Here is a 16,357-nt window from a genome sequence, read left to right as displayed (position 1 = left end):
AATAAGAACTCACTGACAAAAATTGCTGGGAAAACAGGATAACAGTATGGCAGAAACTAGGCATAGACCAATGCCTGACACTATACACAAGAGTAAAGTCCAAATGGGTAATGATCTAGGTATAAAAACTGATACTATAAACAAATTAGTGGAGCAAGGAATAGTGTATTTATCAGATTTACAGAGAAGGGAAGAATTTTTGACTAAACAAGAGATAGAAAACATTATGAAGTGCAAAATGGATAATTTGGATTACATTAAATTGAAAAGTTTTTGCACAAACAAACCCAATGCAACCAAAATTAGGAGGCAGGCAGAAAACTGGGAAAGAATTTTTGCAACTAGTATCTGTGATAAAAGCCTCACTTCTAAAATATATAGAAAACTGAGTCAAATGTACAAGAATACAAGTCATTTCCCAATTGATAAATGGTCAAAACAGGCAGTTTTCAGAGGAAGAAGTTAAAGCTATCCATGGTCATATGAAAAGATGGTCTAAATCACTATTGATTAGAGAGATGCAAACAAAACAGCTCTGAGATACCACATCACACCCATCAGATTGGCTAACATGACAAAGCAGGAAGATGATAAATGCTGGAGAAGATGTGGGAGAGTTGGAACACGAATTCATTGCTGGTGGAGCTGTGAGCTGATCCAACCATTCTGGAGAGCAATTTGGAACTATGCCCAAAGTGCTACAAAAATGTGCATACCCTTTGACCCAGCAATATTGCTTCTAGGACTGTATCCCAAAAGAGATCATAAAAATGGGAAAGGGTCTCACATGTACAAAAATATTTATAGCAGCTCTCTTTGTGGTGGCCAAAAACTGGAAATCAAGAGGATGCCCATCAATTGGGGAATGGCTGAATAAATTGTGGTATATGAATACTATTGTGCTTTAAGAAATGATGAACAGGAAGACTTCAGAGAGGCCTGGAAACACTTATATGAACTGATGCTGAGTGAAAGGAGCAGAACCAGGAGAATTTTGTACACAGCAACACACAGTGTGTGAGGATTTTTTCTGGTAGACTTAGAACTTCATTACAATGCAAGGACTTAAAAAATTTCCAATGGACTTTTGAGGCAAAACACCTTCCACATCCAGAGAAAGAACTATGGAATTTGATCGCAGAATGTAGCAGACCATTTTCTTTTGTATTATATTTTGGCTTGTCTTATGATTTCTCCCATTCATTTTAATTCTTCCATGCAACATGACTAAGGTGAAAATGTATTTAATAGGAATGTATGTGTAGAATCTATAAAAACTGTATGCCATCTCAGGGAGAGAGGGGGGAAGGAGGGAGGGGAAAAAATCTAAATTATATGGAAATGTTTGCAGAACACTGAAAACAAATAAAAACCTATCATTAAGATGATACAAAAAATACAGTATTTATTAAAACTGTAAAATAATCTATAGATTCTGTTTTATAATTAAAATAATAAAATCAATTTGTAACAATGATTTGTGATAACATTTTTCTTCTAATGTTGTGTGTAAATCCAAAAATATCTCACAACTACCTGTGTAAGCAACCAGTGCTCAGCTGCTTGGTTGGTAAACGAGTGATCACGTGTCATAATTTATTATTATTATTAAATTATTAAAAAGGGAGACAAGCGAAAGGCAAAAAATGGAAAAGGAAAATAAATCTTCCCCTATACAAACCTCTACTTACTAAAATGAATTTTCTTTCACTTTTGCTATTAACTAAATATAGCATTCTTAAATTCAAGTAGGAAACTATAAAGGTAGTATCTAATATTTCTTAGTCTGGAGAAATATTATCAACTGAAAAAAACAAAACATTTAGCATGACCTGTTTTTGCTGAAACCATGCTGGCTGACTATTTATGACCACAGTTTCTTTTACTAGACAGTCAGTAATCATCTCTTTAGTAATACATTCTAAAATTAAAGGAAAGCTCATTGGCTGGCTTACAGCATGCAGAGTCTATTCTTTTCTCTTTTCTTAAAACTGGGCAACATCTAACTTTGTATTTCCCACAATCACAAATACCATACATATTAGTTCTGTTACAACAAAAAGATATAGTTCTTCTGGGACAGGCAATCTGAAACCACTAAGGAGAACTATATGCTACCTTACTATCTTTTCATTTATTTTGGATATCAACTGCTTAACTAGCAATTTTTGTTCTTTCCTTTCTAATCCAAAGGTCATTCTTCCAAGGCAACTGCCTAAAATTAAGAACTAAGCAGCTCTTCCTTTTTTTTTTTCTGTTGTTAGTTATCACTTATCCAGCTGAAGTAGGGCTCCTTTCATGGATCCTCTTTCTCCCACTAGTTTAAAAGACAACCCAACCCATTCCTGTTCTTGCCTTCCTTGCCAGTACGAGCCTATTCTCTGTGTTACTAGTCTACAAACGATATTTACAGGATTATGCCACATTTCTGTATTAACTTGTTATTTATTCTTTCATCGTATCTTTAAAAAATCTAAAGGTGATGCAAAAACAAAAACTAACAATTTTTAAAAATCTAAGTGAACTATTGAGTTTTCTGTGTACCCACACTATTTTCTTCAGACAGCTCCCATTTTTCATTATGAGAATCTCCTTGTGTCTTCAAAAATTTCATTCCAGAGAGTTTCCCATTCTTCCTGACCCAAATTCCCCTGCAGAATTTTAGTCTATGGAATCCTATCTTTCTTTCCTCAGAATCCTGTATCTGATATCCCCAAATCTGGAATTCATTTAAGACTATACCTGGCTCTCCTCTTTCCTATCACAAACTGGAGAAGAAATTGGCCTCTGTTCCCCAAAGCTCTCACCTCAGCAACCACTTCTTCTCTGTTAGTGATGATAATGATAATAATAATAGCAATAATATTTTTTAGCAGTTACATAGCACTTTAGAGTTTTACAAAGCATTATATATATTTCGTCATTTAACCTCATTATAACACTGCCAATTAGGTGCTATTATTATCTCTATTTTGTAGCTGAGGAAATGAGACACAGAGATTAAGTGATTTGCCCAAGATTACACAGCTAAGTGGCTAAGGGAGAATTCAAATTCAGGTCTTTTTGATTTCAAGTATGACTGGAATTCTCTCTTTGCATCCCCTAACTTTACCTTTTGAAATGTTCCTATCCTTCAAGGCCCTACTCAAATGTTCCTTCTTCCAGGAAGGCTCCCATGATTGCCCCACCTAGAAATCTTTCTTTCCTCAAACCTCTCATACCACTTGCAACCTCTCTATGAAAATATATTATTATGAACTATATGACACTCAAATGAACTATTTGGGTGTCATATTCACTAGCACAGCAGCCTGCACAAAGTGCTTAATAAGTGCTATTGAATTGAATTCTTTCCTACCAACTGTAAGCTCCATAAGGAAAGAGACAATATTTCTTCTTTTTGCACATAGCAGGAACTTAATAGGTTGTTGATGAATGAATTAATGAATGTTGGAGACTCAGTAAATCTTTGTTAAATTGAACAATTCACACAAGGCACTCAAATGTTTGTTATGCTTTATGTAAAAATATGCTTCTGTACATAGTAACTAAGTAACCTCCATAAAATCTGCTTATTTCTATAATTCATGAGATACAGTAGAACTAGAAAAAATTAACTAATCCAACACTCTTACTTTTTAAGTGAGCAATCATAATAATGCTATCAAAAATATATGGGTTTATTGTGCAGAAGAATATAGGATGATGCTAATGCTAATAAAAATAATGATAGCATTTATTGTCTTCTATGTGCTAGCACTGTGCTAAATGCTTTATAAATATTATTTCATTTGATCCTCATAACAACACAACAACATAATAACACATAACACTTCAAAGTAGGTGCTGTTATTATTCTCATTTTACAGAGGAAACTGAGGCAGAGAAGTTAAGTGACTTGCCCAAGCTAGTTACTCACACAGCTGATAAATATCTGATACCACATTTAATTTCAGGTCTTCCCAGATCCAGGGTTAGCACTGTATTTCTAAGACATGCATGTTGATAATCTTTCTTTACATGGTAAAAAAAGCAATGTAGAAAATAAGGACATGGTTCTGGTTAAAGAGTTAAGACAAGTATGGAAACTGAGACTTATGGTAAAAATAATTTATCTTAATAAATTCTAAAGCAATTTATGAAAAACTAATTGAAATTTTTATGAGACTGTACATATATTTTGTTGATAACTCAAAAGAAGTATTTTTTGTAGATAAACAGCTTTAACAGACTACTTACTGTCCCCAAATGGGTGATAGTGTATTTATCTGATTGGGCCTGCACTGTCAGTTTCTAATTCTTAATAGTTAACAATTGTTTCAATGGTTTTATTACATCGGTGACTAACATGGCAATTCTTTCTTAAACCTTTCTTAATGTTAGATGGCAATAAGCACAAACTGGTCTTACTTTAGTAAACGGCAAAAGGGAGGCTAATTATGAATCACTGGTTTTCCATGTCTCAGACAACATTCACTTTTAGTTTATTCTTTTTTTTTTTTAAATGCTCCCGTAAAGTGTGTTTTAAATATTACACCACTAATTTAAACATTAATGAGAGTTAAATGTATATGTGAATGTAAATTAATCCTATCATATATTTTTCTACCTATGACCAAAGGAAGAAAGGAATAATGAAGCTAAAAGAATAATTCAGAGTGACCAAAATATAGTTATGGGTTTTTTTTAAGTTTTAATTTTCCACAGTAATGAACTATTTAAGGTGCTAAACAATTACAACACTCAGATTTTTTTTTCATCTCCCTTTTTCCTTTTATATCCCACCCTCTAGTGAACTGCTTAAGTAGTGAATGAGTCAAAAGACTACAACAAATCTAATGATGAAGAATTGGGATAGCATGACCTATGGATATAATTTCTCTCTATTGTATTTACAATGGCAAGGGTTCTTCTAAGAAAAATAACTGGAATCATTAGGACTAAATGAAAACTATATACACTATGGCTAAAATTGTGCTAGTATGAATCTGAGTTCCTAGATACACAGTGAGTCAACATTTTCTGACTGATTTTTCATTACTGTTGCTTTTCTTATGAGACACCTACAGTTTTCTTTTTCCTTATTTATTCTTCCTGTCTCTCTCCATATATATCCCCTTACATGCTCTGAAAAAAAAAATACATCCAAACACTCTTAGAAGAAAATTTTAATTAATTTTTAAAAGTATTATTAACTATGTAAATTGTTTTCTGCTGGGAAAATATTTGACTAGAAAGAACAATTACTCAGATAATATGCTTAATAAAATTCCTCAGTTTGTATTTTTAAAAGCTATTTAAGATTAAATGAGATGTTTCTTACCCACACAAGAACATACTGTAGGAAAATTACTTTACATGTGACATTGGTTTATTTCAGGTAGACTTACGAAGAAGCCACAAATTTAGTCTGATGATTTTATGGCAAGATCATTTATGAATATTAGGTAGCCAATAAGAGACAGCATGTGCTAATGTAAGCAAATTTTAAAATGTTGGTAGCTATTATGATTATTATATTATATTATGTATATATTATATATTATAGATATATAATATATTATAGATATATTATATCTATAACTAGTTCTAGTCTGCTAGCCAAGTGAGGAAGAGGAGCCTTTTCATTTGGCTGCTTGGGAGTAAGGGGTACATTTGAAAGGCACTAGACGAACAGAACTTAACCTTTCTCTTGGTGTGACTCCTTCCTGCTTGATAGTATTTTGTTCAGAGAAAAGACACAATAGGGTGGAGACCTCCATCCAAGACTGACATACTGCTTCTGAACACAGGCCTTGGCTCTCTGCCTTGGTATTTATTCTTTCAATTTTAGATAAAGAAAACTAGACACTAATAACTTGTGGGCTTCAAAAGTTGAAAGAGAGTGAGATATCAGGAGGTCTGGGAGTAGAGTCCATGACAGTGCTTGAAGCATATCACATTTGGACATGAACTTCGTAAAAATTAATGTTATGTAGAAACTGAATTAAGACTGAACTCACTATCTTCCCAGAGAGTGAGGAAAGAGGCCAGGAGAGAATGGCCCCAAGGTGCTGGGAAAGGAGATGTTTGTACTTTTGTTCTTGCTATATTGTTGAAATAAACTGTCCCTTTTAATTAAAAGCTAATTGATATTAATTGGTTAAATAAAAGAGGGACACTAGGGATTAATAAGGTGAGGGAGGATACAGAAAATTAGGCTTGAGTCAAGATTATTAGCAAATAACACCCAATGCCTCAGGGGTATCCCTGGAAACTTGAGGGAATGATGTAGCCTGCCCTTCTCTGGGAGAATAAGGCTAGAGTACTCAACAGCCTTAGAACTGTGGTTTTTTTTTCTCGGCCCAGACCTTGTGCTTTCATTTTGGGACAAGTAAACACCCTCTACTGACAAAATATTGAAACTTTTATGCAACTTAAAAGTCATAAAGAGTTGCCTGGAACACTGAGAGGTTAAGTGACTTTCAGAAAACTTGAATCTCTATATTAAAGAATCTTTTAATAACCCACTACTTGGAAAAGAGGAAGTAACTGGGGAAGGACGCAAGATGGTGGAGTAGAAAGATACACATATGCTAGCTCCAAACCCACAGCCCATAAAATACCTGTAAAGAAGAACTCCCAACAAAATCTGGAGCAGCAGAAGCCACAGAACAACAGAGTGGAGGAGATTTCTGTTCCAGAGACCTGAAAAACTGACATGAAAGGTCCGTGGAGCCCCGGACCCGGAGCAGAACCCAGCCCTGCCTTGGACACGTGGCACCAAGAGGAGCAGACCCAAGCAAGCTTCAGGGACAGAATCTCCAGCAGCAGTGCAGGTCCCTCCACCCACACGTGCCAAAGGTCAGTGAGAGGGTCTTTTCAGCTCGCTGAGAGGGGAGCGGGGTGCCCCCATAACTCAGGCCCCCTCAGGAGGCAGCAGTGGAGGCAGCAGAGGACCAAGGCTCCCAAAGCAGGCAGGAGCTCGGATCCATTGTTGAAGGTCTCTGCATAAACCACCTGAGGGAACTGAGCCCCGTATGGCAGCCCTGACCCCACCTGAACATCTGAACTTAATCTCACACTAAATAGCAGCCCCGCCCCCACCCAAAGCCCCAAGGCTGGGGAGCAGCATTTGAATCTCAGACCCCAAGCACTAGCTGGGCGGATCTGGAGGCGAGGTGGGTATGGAAAGGACACTCAGAAGTCAAGGAACTGGCTGGGAAAATGCCCAGAAAAGGGAAAAAAAAATAAGACCATAGAAGGCTACTTTCTTGGTGAATAGGTATCTCCTCCCATCCTTTCAGATAAGGAAGAACAATGCTTACCATCAGGGAAAGACAGAAATCAAAGTTTCTGTATTCCAAACATCCAAAAGAAATATTCCATAGTCTCAGGCCATGGAAGAGGTCAAAAAGGATTTTGAAAATCAAGTTAGAGAGGTGGAGGAAAAACTGGGAAGAGAAATGAGAGAGATGCAAGAAAAGCATGAAAAGCAGGTCAGCACCTTGCTAAAGGAGACCCAAAAAAATGCTGAAGAAAATAACACCTTGAAAAATAGGCTAACTCAATTGGCAAAAGAGGTTCAAAAAGCCAATGAGGAGAAGAATGCTTTCAAAAGCAGAATTAGCCAAATGGAAAAGGAGATTCAAAAGCTCACTGAAGAAAATAGTTCTTTCAAAATTAGAATGGAACAGATGGAGGCTAATGACTTTATGAGAAACCAAGAAATCACAAAACAAAACCAAAAGAATGAAAAAATGGAAGACAATGTGAAATATCTCATTGGAAAAACAACTGACCTGGAAAACAGATCCAGGAGAGACAATTTAAAAATTATGGGACTACCTGAAAGCCATGATCAAAAAAAGAGCCTAGGCATCATCTTTCATGAAATTATCAAGGAAAACTGCCCTGATATTCTAGAACCAGAGGGCAAAATAAGCATTCAAGGAATCCACCAATCACCTCCTGAAAGAGATCCAAAAAGAGAAACTCCTAGGAACACTGTGGCCAAATTCCAGAGTTCCCTGGTCAAGGAGAAAATATTGCAAGCAGCTAGAAAGAAACAGTTCAAGTATTGTGGAAATACAATCAGGATAACACAAGATCTAGCAGCTTCTACATTAAGGGATCGAAGGACATGGAATAGGATATTCCAGAAGTCAAAGGAACTAGGACTAAAACCAAGAATCACCTACCCAGCAAATCTGAGTATAATACTTCAGGGGAAAAAATGGTCTTTCAATGAAATAGAGGACTTTCAAACATTCTTGATGAAAAGACCAGAGCTGAAAAGAAAATATGACTTTCAAACACAATAATGAAGAGAAGCATGAAAAGATAAACAGCAAAGAGAAGTCATAAGGGACTTACTAAAGTTGAACTGTTTACATTTCTACATGGAAAGACAATATTTGTAACTCTTGAAACTTTTCAGTATTTGGGTAGTTGGTGGGATTACACACACACACAGAGCACAGAGTGAATTGAATAGGATGGGATCATATCTTAAAAAAATGAAATTAAGTGGTGAGAGAGAAATATATTGGGAGGAGAAAGGGAAAAATGGAATGGGGCAAATGATCTCTCATAAAAGAGGCAAGCAAAAGACTTTTTAGTGGAGGGAAAAAGAGGGGAGGTGAGAGAAAAACATGGTTTACTCTCATCACATTCAACTAAAGGAAGGAATAAAATGCACACTCATTTTGGTATGAAAACCTATCTTACAATACAGGAAAGTGGGGGAGATGGGGATAAGCAGGTTGGGGAGGATGATGGAAGGGAGGGAAGTGGGAGGAGGGAGCAATTTGAAGTCAACACTCTTGGGGAGGGACAGCACCAAAAGAGAGAAGAGAAGCAATGGGGGGCAGGATAGGATGGAGGGAAATATAGTCAGTCTTACACAACATGACTATTATGGGAAGTCATTTGCAAAACTACACAGATATGGCCTATATTGAATTGCTTGCCTTCCCAAAGGGAATGGTTGGGGAGGGAGGGATGAAGAGTAGTTGGAACTCAAAGTTTTAGGAACAACTGTTGAGTACTGTTCTCGCTACTAGGAAATAAGAAATACAGGTAATGGGGTATAGAAAGTTATCTGACCCTACAGGACAAAAGAGCGGATGGGGACAAGGGAAGGGAGGGATGATAGAAGAGAGGGCAGATTGGTGATAGGGGCAATTAGAATGCTATGGGGAGAAAATTTGCCACCCAAAATTTTGTGAAAATGAATGTTCAAAGTTAAATAAATAAATGAATAAATAAAAAAAGTAATAATCCACTACTTGGTATGTTTCCCAACTGTACATTAGCCCCCCTGAAAAAGATTTGACACCTGTTAGGTGGTTATCAGACACGGGTGTAAATTAAAGTTCTGGGCCGACAGCAGAGCAAAGTTCACTAAGGGAGTTTCCCTCACCTGACCTTTGCTCCTCACCTTTCTGCCATTTTGACACCTCTTCTTTTCCTTTCCTCCACTCAGTCCTTCTCACCATTAACAAGAGCAGAAAGATTTGTAGGTTCTCAATACCACTTTAGGTTCTGCTCTTTGGACACATACATTATCTTCCATGAGCAGTCCTTTCTTTTCTTTGTCTCACCTCCATCCTCTCAACATCTGGTGGGTCCTTCTTCACTGAGGACCAAGATGTCCAGCTCTCCCCCATCATTAAAAAACCTTCAGTTTTTTTTTCACTCCTCTTCTCCTAAAATCATCTCATATCTCTTTTCCTTTTGCCAGGCAAATTTAAGGGTTGTTCATGCTCATAGTTTCTATTTCCTCACCTCCCACCCTCTTCTCAGTCTATTGTAGACTGGCTTCTGACTCCATCACTCAAAGGAAACTATTCTCTCCACATTTCTCAATGGTCTCAACTGTTAAGTCCCATGACCTTTCCTGAGTTCTCACTCTAACTTCTGACACCATCAACTACCCATCTCCTCCTAGGCACATTAACTGTCTTCAGCTTCTTCTATCTATTGGATTGCTTCTGTTTCCTTTGCTAAATCATTGTCTTCTTCCTAGCTACTAAATATGGGCATCCTCCAAAGCTCTGTTCGTTGGTGGTCTTATCAGCTCTGACAGGTTGCGCTATCCCTATCAAGACAACTCACAGATTTTTATGTTCATCCCTAATCTTACTTCTGAAATTCAGACTCACATTACCAGCTGCATACTGGACTTATTCAAATAGACATTTCAAATCCATCATGTCCAAAATGGAACTCAATTTTATCAAAAACTCTCCATGCTTCTTCCTAACTTCCCTACTGAAGGTACCAACACTTTGTATTTACTTGTCTGCACAAATATCTGTTTGTCCTAGTCAACAAGCTTTTAATGAGCATTTACAATGCCAGGTGGCACTGTACTGGGCACTGTGCTCAACACTGAGGATATAAAAAAGGGCAAAAGTATAGTCCCTGCCCTCATGGTACTCATATTTAATGGGGAAAGAATATGGTAAAAATTGAATTTTAGATAGATATGAATATGTGTGTGTGTGTATGTATATATACACACATATAAATACACAAATATGTTTACATACACATATATGTATTATATATATGTATATACACATATGCACACATATAATATAAATAGAAAGTAAATCCCATAGGAAAGAGAGTAGAGAGGGGCAGGCCAAGGCAGAAGATGGTTTGCACTGAGCTCTGAAGAAAGTCAGAGAAGCCAGAAGGGGTAGATGAGGAGGGAGAGAATTGCAGGTGTGGGGAATACTGAAAAGGCAGAGTCTGGGGGAAGCAGTATTGCGAAAGGAACAGCAAGAATACCAAAGTTGCTAAATTGCAGAGTACTTAGAGGGGAATAAAGTGTAACATGGGCAAGGTAGAATGATTGTGAAGGTTTTTAAAAATCAAACAAAGGACTTCATAGGAGGTTAACAGGGAGCTACAGGAGCTTACTGTAGCAGACTAACATGATCAGACCTACACTTTTAGGAAAGTCACTTTGCCAGCTTAATGCATAATGGATTTGGGTAGGGAGAGACTTGAGGCAGGGAGTTCAGTAAGAAAAGAAGGCTATTTGTGATACTTCAGACAAGAGGAGATGAGACTACCACTACCATAGGGTGGTGACTGTGTGAGCAGAAAAAAATGGGATGATCAGAAGAAATGTTCTGACAAGATCTGTCAACATTTAGGAAGGGGGCAAGGTAAGAGTAAAGAATAGCACAAAACTAGTGAGCCTGCATGTCTGGGAGACTCATGGTGCCCTTAGAGTAATACTGAAATTTGGAAATGAGTGAGAGAGAGAGAGAGAAGGTTTGGGGAAGAAAATAATGAGCTTCTACTTTAGATTGTTGTATCTGAGATGTTTATTGGACATATAAGAGGCAGCTGGTGATTGGATGCTCTGGAGAGAAGTTAGGGTTGAATGTAAAGAACTAACTGTATAAAAATGATAACTGAACCAATGGGAGCTGATGAGTCAGCCCTAGAGCTAGTACAGGAGAAGAGAAAAGGTTTCAGGACAAACCTCTTCTACTCAATCCCCAAGACAAATTTTTCCTCTTGAAAAGAGAATATTTCATTTCTATCCTATATCCCCAGAGCCTTAAACACAGTAGACACTTAATAGGTTTTCAATGAACTTTTGAAACCTTCGTTCAAATCATATATCAATAGCTTTTGTGATATTGAACTCTGAGCCCATTCTCTCATTAGTAAAAAAGACAATAAAACTGTAAAATCTATATCACAGAGTTGTTTTGATGATCAAATGATATGTATAAAAGCTAAAGAACCATATGAATACTATTATTCATGCCTTCCTTTTATTTTTTGGTTCTGGTGCTGGTTCAGATTTTATGGGCATAATGTTATAATAAAATCTGTCAAGTAATTTATTCAGTCTTCACTCTAATTGCTAGTACATTCCATAAGGAAAAATAATCTCATAATCTGGAGTTGACTTTTTTTAAAGTGAACAGAGAAAGAGTAGTATTCCATTACATTCATATATCATTATTTCCCACCACTCCCCAATTAATGAACACCTAACTTCACTTCCACATCTCTCTCATTTCTGTGCCTTAGGAAGTAACAAAATGGATGGGTTCAAAGAAACCTGGAAGACTTCTATGAACTGATGCAATTTATTTAGGAGAACCAAGAAAGCAATTCATCCAACAGCAACATTGTAAAGACAAACAACTTTGAAAGAAAATAAAAGGCAAGTGATTCACCATCTATTTGTTATAAGTAAGAACCAACTTGACCTATATTACTTAAACACAATTCCCCATTTTTATCATTTTCAAAGGTCTAAGTTCTACTCTTTAGGGCCAATTCAATAAACATTTATTAAATACCTACTGCAGTATGTGTAAGAAACTAGGGATATAAAGACAAAAACTAACCAGCCCTTGATAAAATTTAACTGTGGAATGCAACCAAAAGTAACTGCAAAGCAATACAAAAACTCTTTTTTGAAGTTACACTGCAAGTAACTGGGTGGGATATGGCAGTTAGCACCTCAGCTATTCTTTGAATGACGCTATGGAGTCTACAAAAAGGCATTTCATACATAGAGGATCAGTTATATAAAAGCAAGAGATGGACTGTCACACACAGAAAACCATCAGGCCAGCTTGATTATTTTCCCTCCACCTTCACTCCACTCAACACTCAATAAACTCTATCACCTCAAATACAAAATCCTGTTTGGTATTCAAAGACCTTTATTACCTACCCAGGGGTGGGGAAACTGCAGTCTCAAGGTCATGTGTGGCCCTCTCAGTCTTCAAGTGCAGCTCTCTGACTAAATCCAAACTTCACAGAACAGATGCCTTTAATAAGACGATTTGTTCTATAAAACTTGGATTCAGTCAACAAGATGTACTCAGGGACTTGGAAGGTTACGTGTGGCCTTAAGGCTGCAGATTCCCCACCCTGAACCCATTCCTAACTTTCCAGTCTTCTCACATCTTACTCCTGCCAGTACCCTTCAATTTAGTCACACTGGCCTCTTTGCTCTTTCTCCAACAAGACATTATTGGCTCTAGACATTTCCTCTGGATGTCCCTCATGACTGGAATGTTCTCCCTCCTCACCTACCGGCTCCCTTCAAGATCTAACTAAAATCTTATCTGCTACAGGAAGTCTTTTCCCAACTCCTTTTAATTCTAATGCCTTCCCTCTGTTAATTATTTCCAATTTATCCTGTAAAGAGTTTGCAGATATTTGTTTGCTTGTCTCCCCCATTAAACTGTAACCTCCCAGAAGACGGGGACTATCTTTGGCCTCTTTTTGCATCCCTAAAGCTTATAGTATAATAGGCTCTAAATAAATGCTTACTGATTGGAATGAAAAATACGTAAAGAGGAGTAATATTAAGTAAGACTAAAGAGGCAATAAGGGTCTATATATCAGACAATTTTAAATGCCAAGCTGAGGATTACCCTACGTATAGTAAGAAGCCATTGAAAAGGTTTGAACAGAAGTGAAGAGGTGGTGATAACACAGTCAGAGCTGTATTGTTGGGCTGTATTGGAGAGGGAAGTGACTGGAAGCAAGGAGACCAATTAGAATGTTAATACAATAGTCCAGGCAAAAAGGTGATGAGGGTCAAGCAGGACAAACCCCTTGTTGTTGCTGTTCTGCTGTGTCCAACTCTTTGTGACCCCATTTGGGGTTTTCTTGGCAAAGATACTGGAGTGGTTTGCCATTTCCTTCTCCAACTCACTTTACAGATGCAGAAACTGAGGCAGAGATTAAGTGACTTGCCCAAGGTCACACAGCTAATGTTTGAGGTCAGATATGAATTCAGGTCTTCCAGACTCCAGGCCTGGGGCTCTATCCATTATGAGATCTTGCTGCCCATTCCCTATGTAACAATGAACACTATCTTACTGATGCTCTTATGTTGACTGATTTACTCAGCTTACTGTATAAATATGAAGCAGGATACCATGTGATTTGAAGCATTGGTCACTACGTAAATCATACATATTTGAATCACTAGCAGGAAAAGTATATTGTATTTCTTTTGTATTCTTCAGTACAGGACTCAGCAAATAATAAATACAATTTCCTTACTACTGAAAAACACCTGTGCTTATTCCACAAATGAAATACTATATTGTGCTCTGCATACAGTATGTTTATTTATGAAATTTAACAAAATGCATTCAATTAATTTTTATTGTAGAATTAAAAGATGACAGATAATACCAACAAAGAGAACTGACTAGGGTATGTATGAATTGCCAACTGTCATTTACTGGATGTTGTGAGGGTCTCTTAATGGTAGAATTTTGATGCTTTTATTCAAACATAATGGGTATTGCTATTTTTTATCATAAACAACCATAAGAAGATTTCCAAAAATTTGTGTATTCCAAATTCAAACTCTCAGAGACACATAACATTTACTGAATGGCTACTAATGTGGGGAGGAATACAAAGGAGTATACAACATACAGGAGGATGCAAAAAGTTGCTTTTAAGTTTACAATCTGGTTGTAGAGACAGATATAAACTGAAAAATTAATCCATAACTTAAATAGTATAAGATAAATTTCAGATGTCATAAAGCAGTATATAATTAATTGCCAAAATGTATAATATAGAGGTGTAATTTTCTCAAAGGAAGGCAAGGTCACTATAGGCTGACCTGCCTGGATAAGGAATCATGGAGGGTGGGATGTAAGGTATGATATACACAGGTATAGAATTAGGGAAAGAATTTGGGGCAAGAAAATAGGAGTGTGATGATAGGGAGGCAAAAGTTTTGTTCTAGGGACAGTATGTTATTCCCTCTAAAAGCCAGGAAAATTCTTCCAAAAAGATAGTGAAAGTTCTTTCCAGTAGAATTATAATGTTGGTATAATGTGAAGCTTGCAAAATGTATTGTTAAAATACACCAGAACATTATCTAAGAAAAGATTCTTAGAAGTAAAGCTTCTATTCAAATTGTATTTAGCATTTTAATATGTACACATAGGGTTTATTGTTATATATGTATAAGTAATGTATCCCTGTCCTAATCCATTCCATATATTGTTGTCAAACCAATATTCTCAAAGTGCAGATCTGAAACACCTCCCTTCCCTGCTTTAAAGTTTTCAAAGGCTCTCTATGCCATGTAATAAAGTCTGCAATTCTTAGCATCACAGTTAAAGGCTTCTATAATATGGGTCCCACTTATTTGTATGCCTCAGCTTTTTAGTTTTATCTCATTTCCCATCCCCCGAAGCCCCATATATTAAGTTTCAGTCAAACTGGATTACTCATAATTTCCCTTTTCTATTTACCTTTTGTTCAAGCTGCCAATGCAATGGCCCTCCCCACCTTGAAATTCTACCAATTCTTCAAGACCCCACTCAAGTGACTCTTTCACCATTCATAATTCATTCCCTAACCTAGAAATAATTTCCCACTCCTCAGAACTTTTAGAGCACTTTGCACTTTAGTTAGATCTTATCCCAATCTAAATTATTATTTCAGTCAGTCAACTAAGCACCTACTGTGTGCCCAGTCATGCTAAGCTAGGGCATACAAAAAGAGACAAAAGACAGTCCCTGCCCTCAAAGAGATTAGAATCATATCTGGGAAACAAAATACAAACAAATACATAAAAAGCAAGCTAATTAACAGGGGGAAAGCACTGGAATTAAGAACGGTCTGGGATGGCTTCCTGAAGAAACTGAGATTTATTCATGTACTTAATAACTTTTACAAACATAACATTTTGACACAGAAATCCTGTGAAGTAGATAGTACAGGTATTATTCGCATGATACAAATGAAGAAAATGAGGTTCAGAAAAGTGAAATGACTTGTCTACAGTAAAACAGCTAGTAAGTGTCAAACGCAGTTCAAGAAGGTCTTTCTGAAGGCAAGTTTAGCACTTTCAATGAGGTTCTGCAAAGCTGTATTCTTTACCAAACCATGTGTCCTGATGTTTATTTTGTCTTTAAAATATCACGTCAAGTATAACAAGCAGATCTGTTGGCAAGCAGACTAAGTGATATGTAAATTCATATTGTTTATTCCCTTAAAGCTAGCCAAAGCTAGCAAACCTGTATGTACATGGAGCCAGAATGTGAATTATCTGCCTGATAAAAGAATGACTAGCCTTAAGAATGTTTTACAATAATCCCAATTCAGGGTCTCTACGTCACTCAAACTTATGATCTCCATATATGTTTAACTATATTATGAGAAAGGAATTTTCTTAACTGAATAGGTGGTAAATACAATAAGATAAGAGAGTTGACAAAGCATCAGTTGAAATTACGACCCAGGATATCTGTGTTACCATTAATGTGCCATAACATAGTACATGTCCATAAAATATTAAGATACGAAAATGTACCATTATTCAAGATAGTGTCTTGGGTTAAAG

At 36.7% G+C, this 16,357-nt stretch overlaps 1 protein-coding gene and 1 long non-coding RNA gene across 3 annotated transcripts in view; one reads left to right on the top strand and one right to left on the bottom strand.

Moving 5' to 3' along the window:
• The window catches only part of LOC140527428 (uncharacterized), a 56,674-nt gene extending 41,332 nt beyond the window's left edge, over window positions 1-15,342 (top strand). Inside the window, exon 4 of the long non-coding RNA XR_011974797.1 lies at window positions 12,046-15,342. This is a non-coding gene — a long non-coding RNA (uncharacterized lncRNA). The remainder of the gene's footprint in view (window positions 1-12,045) is intronic.
• Window positions 1-16,357, bottom strand: part of RAP1A (RAP1A, member of RAS oncogene family) — a 91,888-nt gene that overhangs the window by 45,840 nt on the left and 29,691 nt on the right. The gene's annotated exons all lie outside the window — the stretch shown is intronic.

This window comes from Notamacropus eugenii, chromosome 2 (genome assembly GCF_028372415.1).
Source record: "Notamacropus eugenii isolate mMacEug1 chromosome 2, mMacEug1.pri_v2, whole genome shotgun sequence".
NCBI lineage: Eukaryota > Metazoa > Chordata > Mammalia > Diprotodontia > Macropodidae > Notamacropus > Notamacropus eugenii.
The sequence above is the reverse complement of the archived record's forward strand: the minus strand, read 5'-3'. Positions and strand labels throughout refer to the sequence as shown.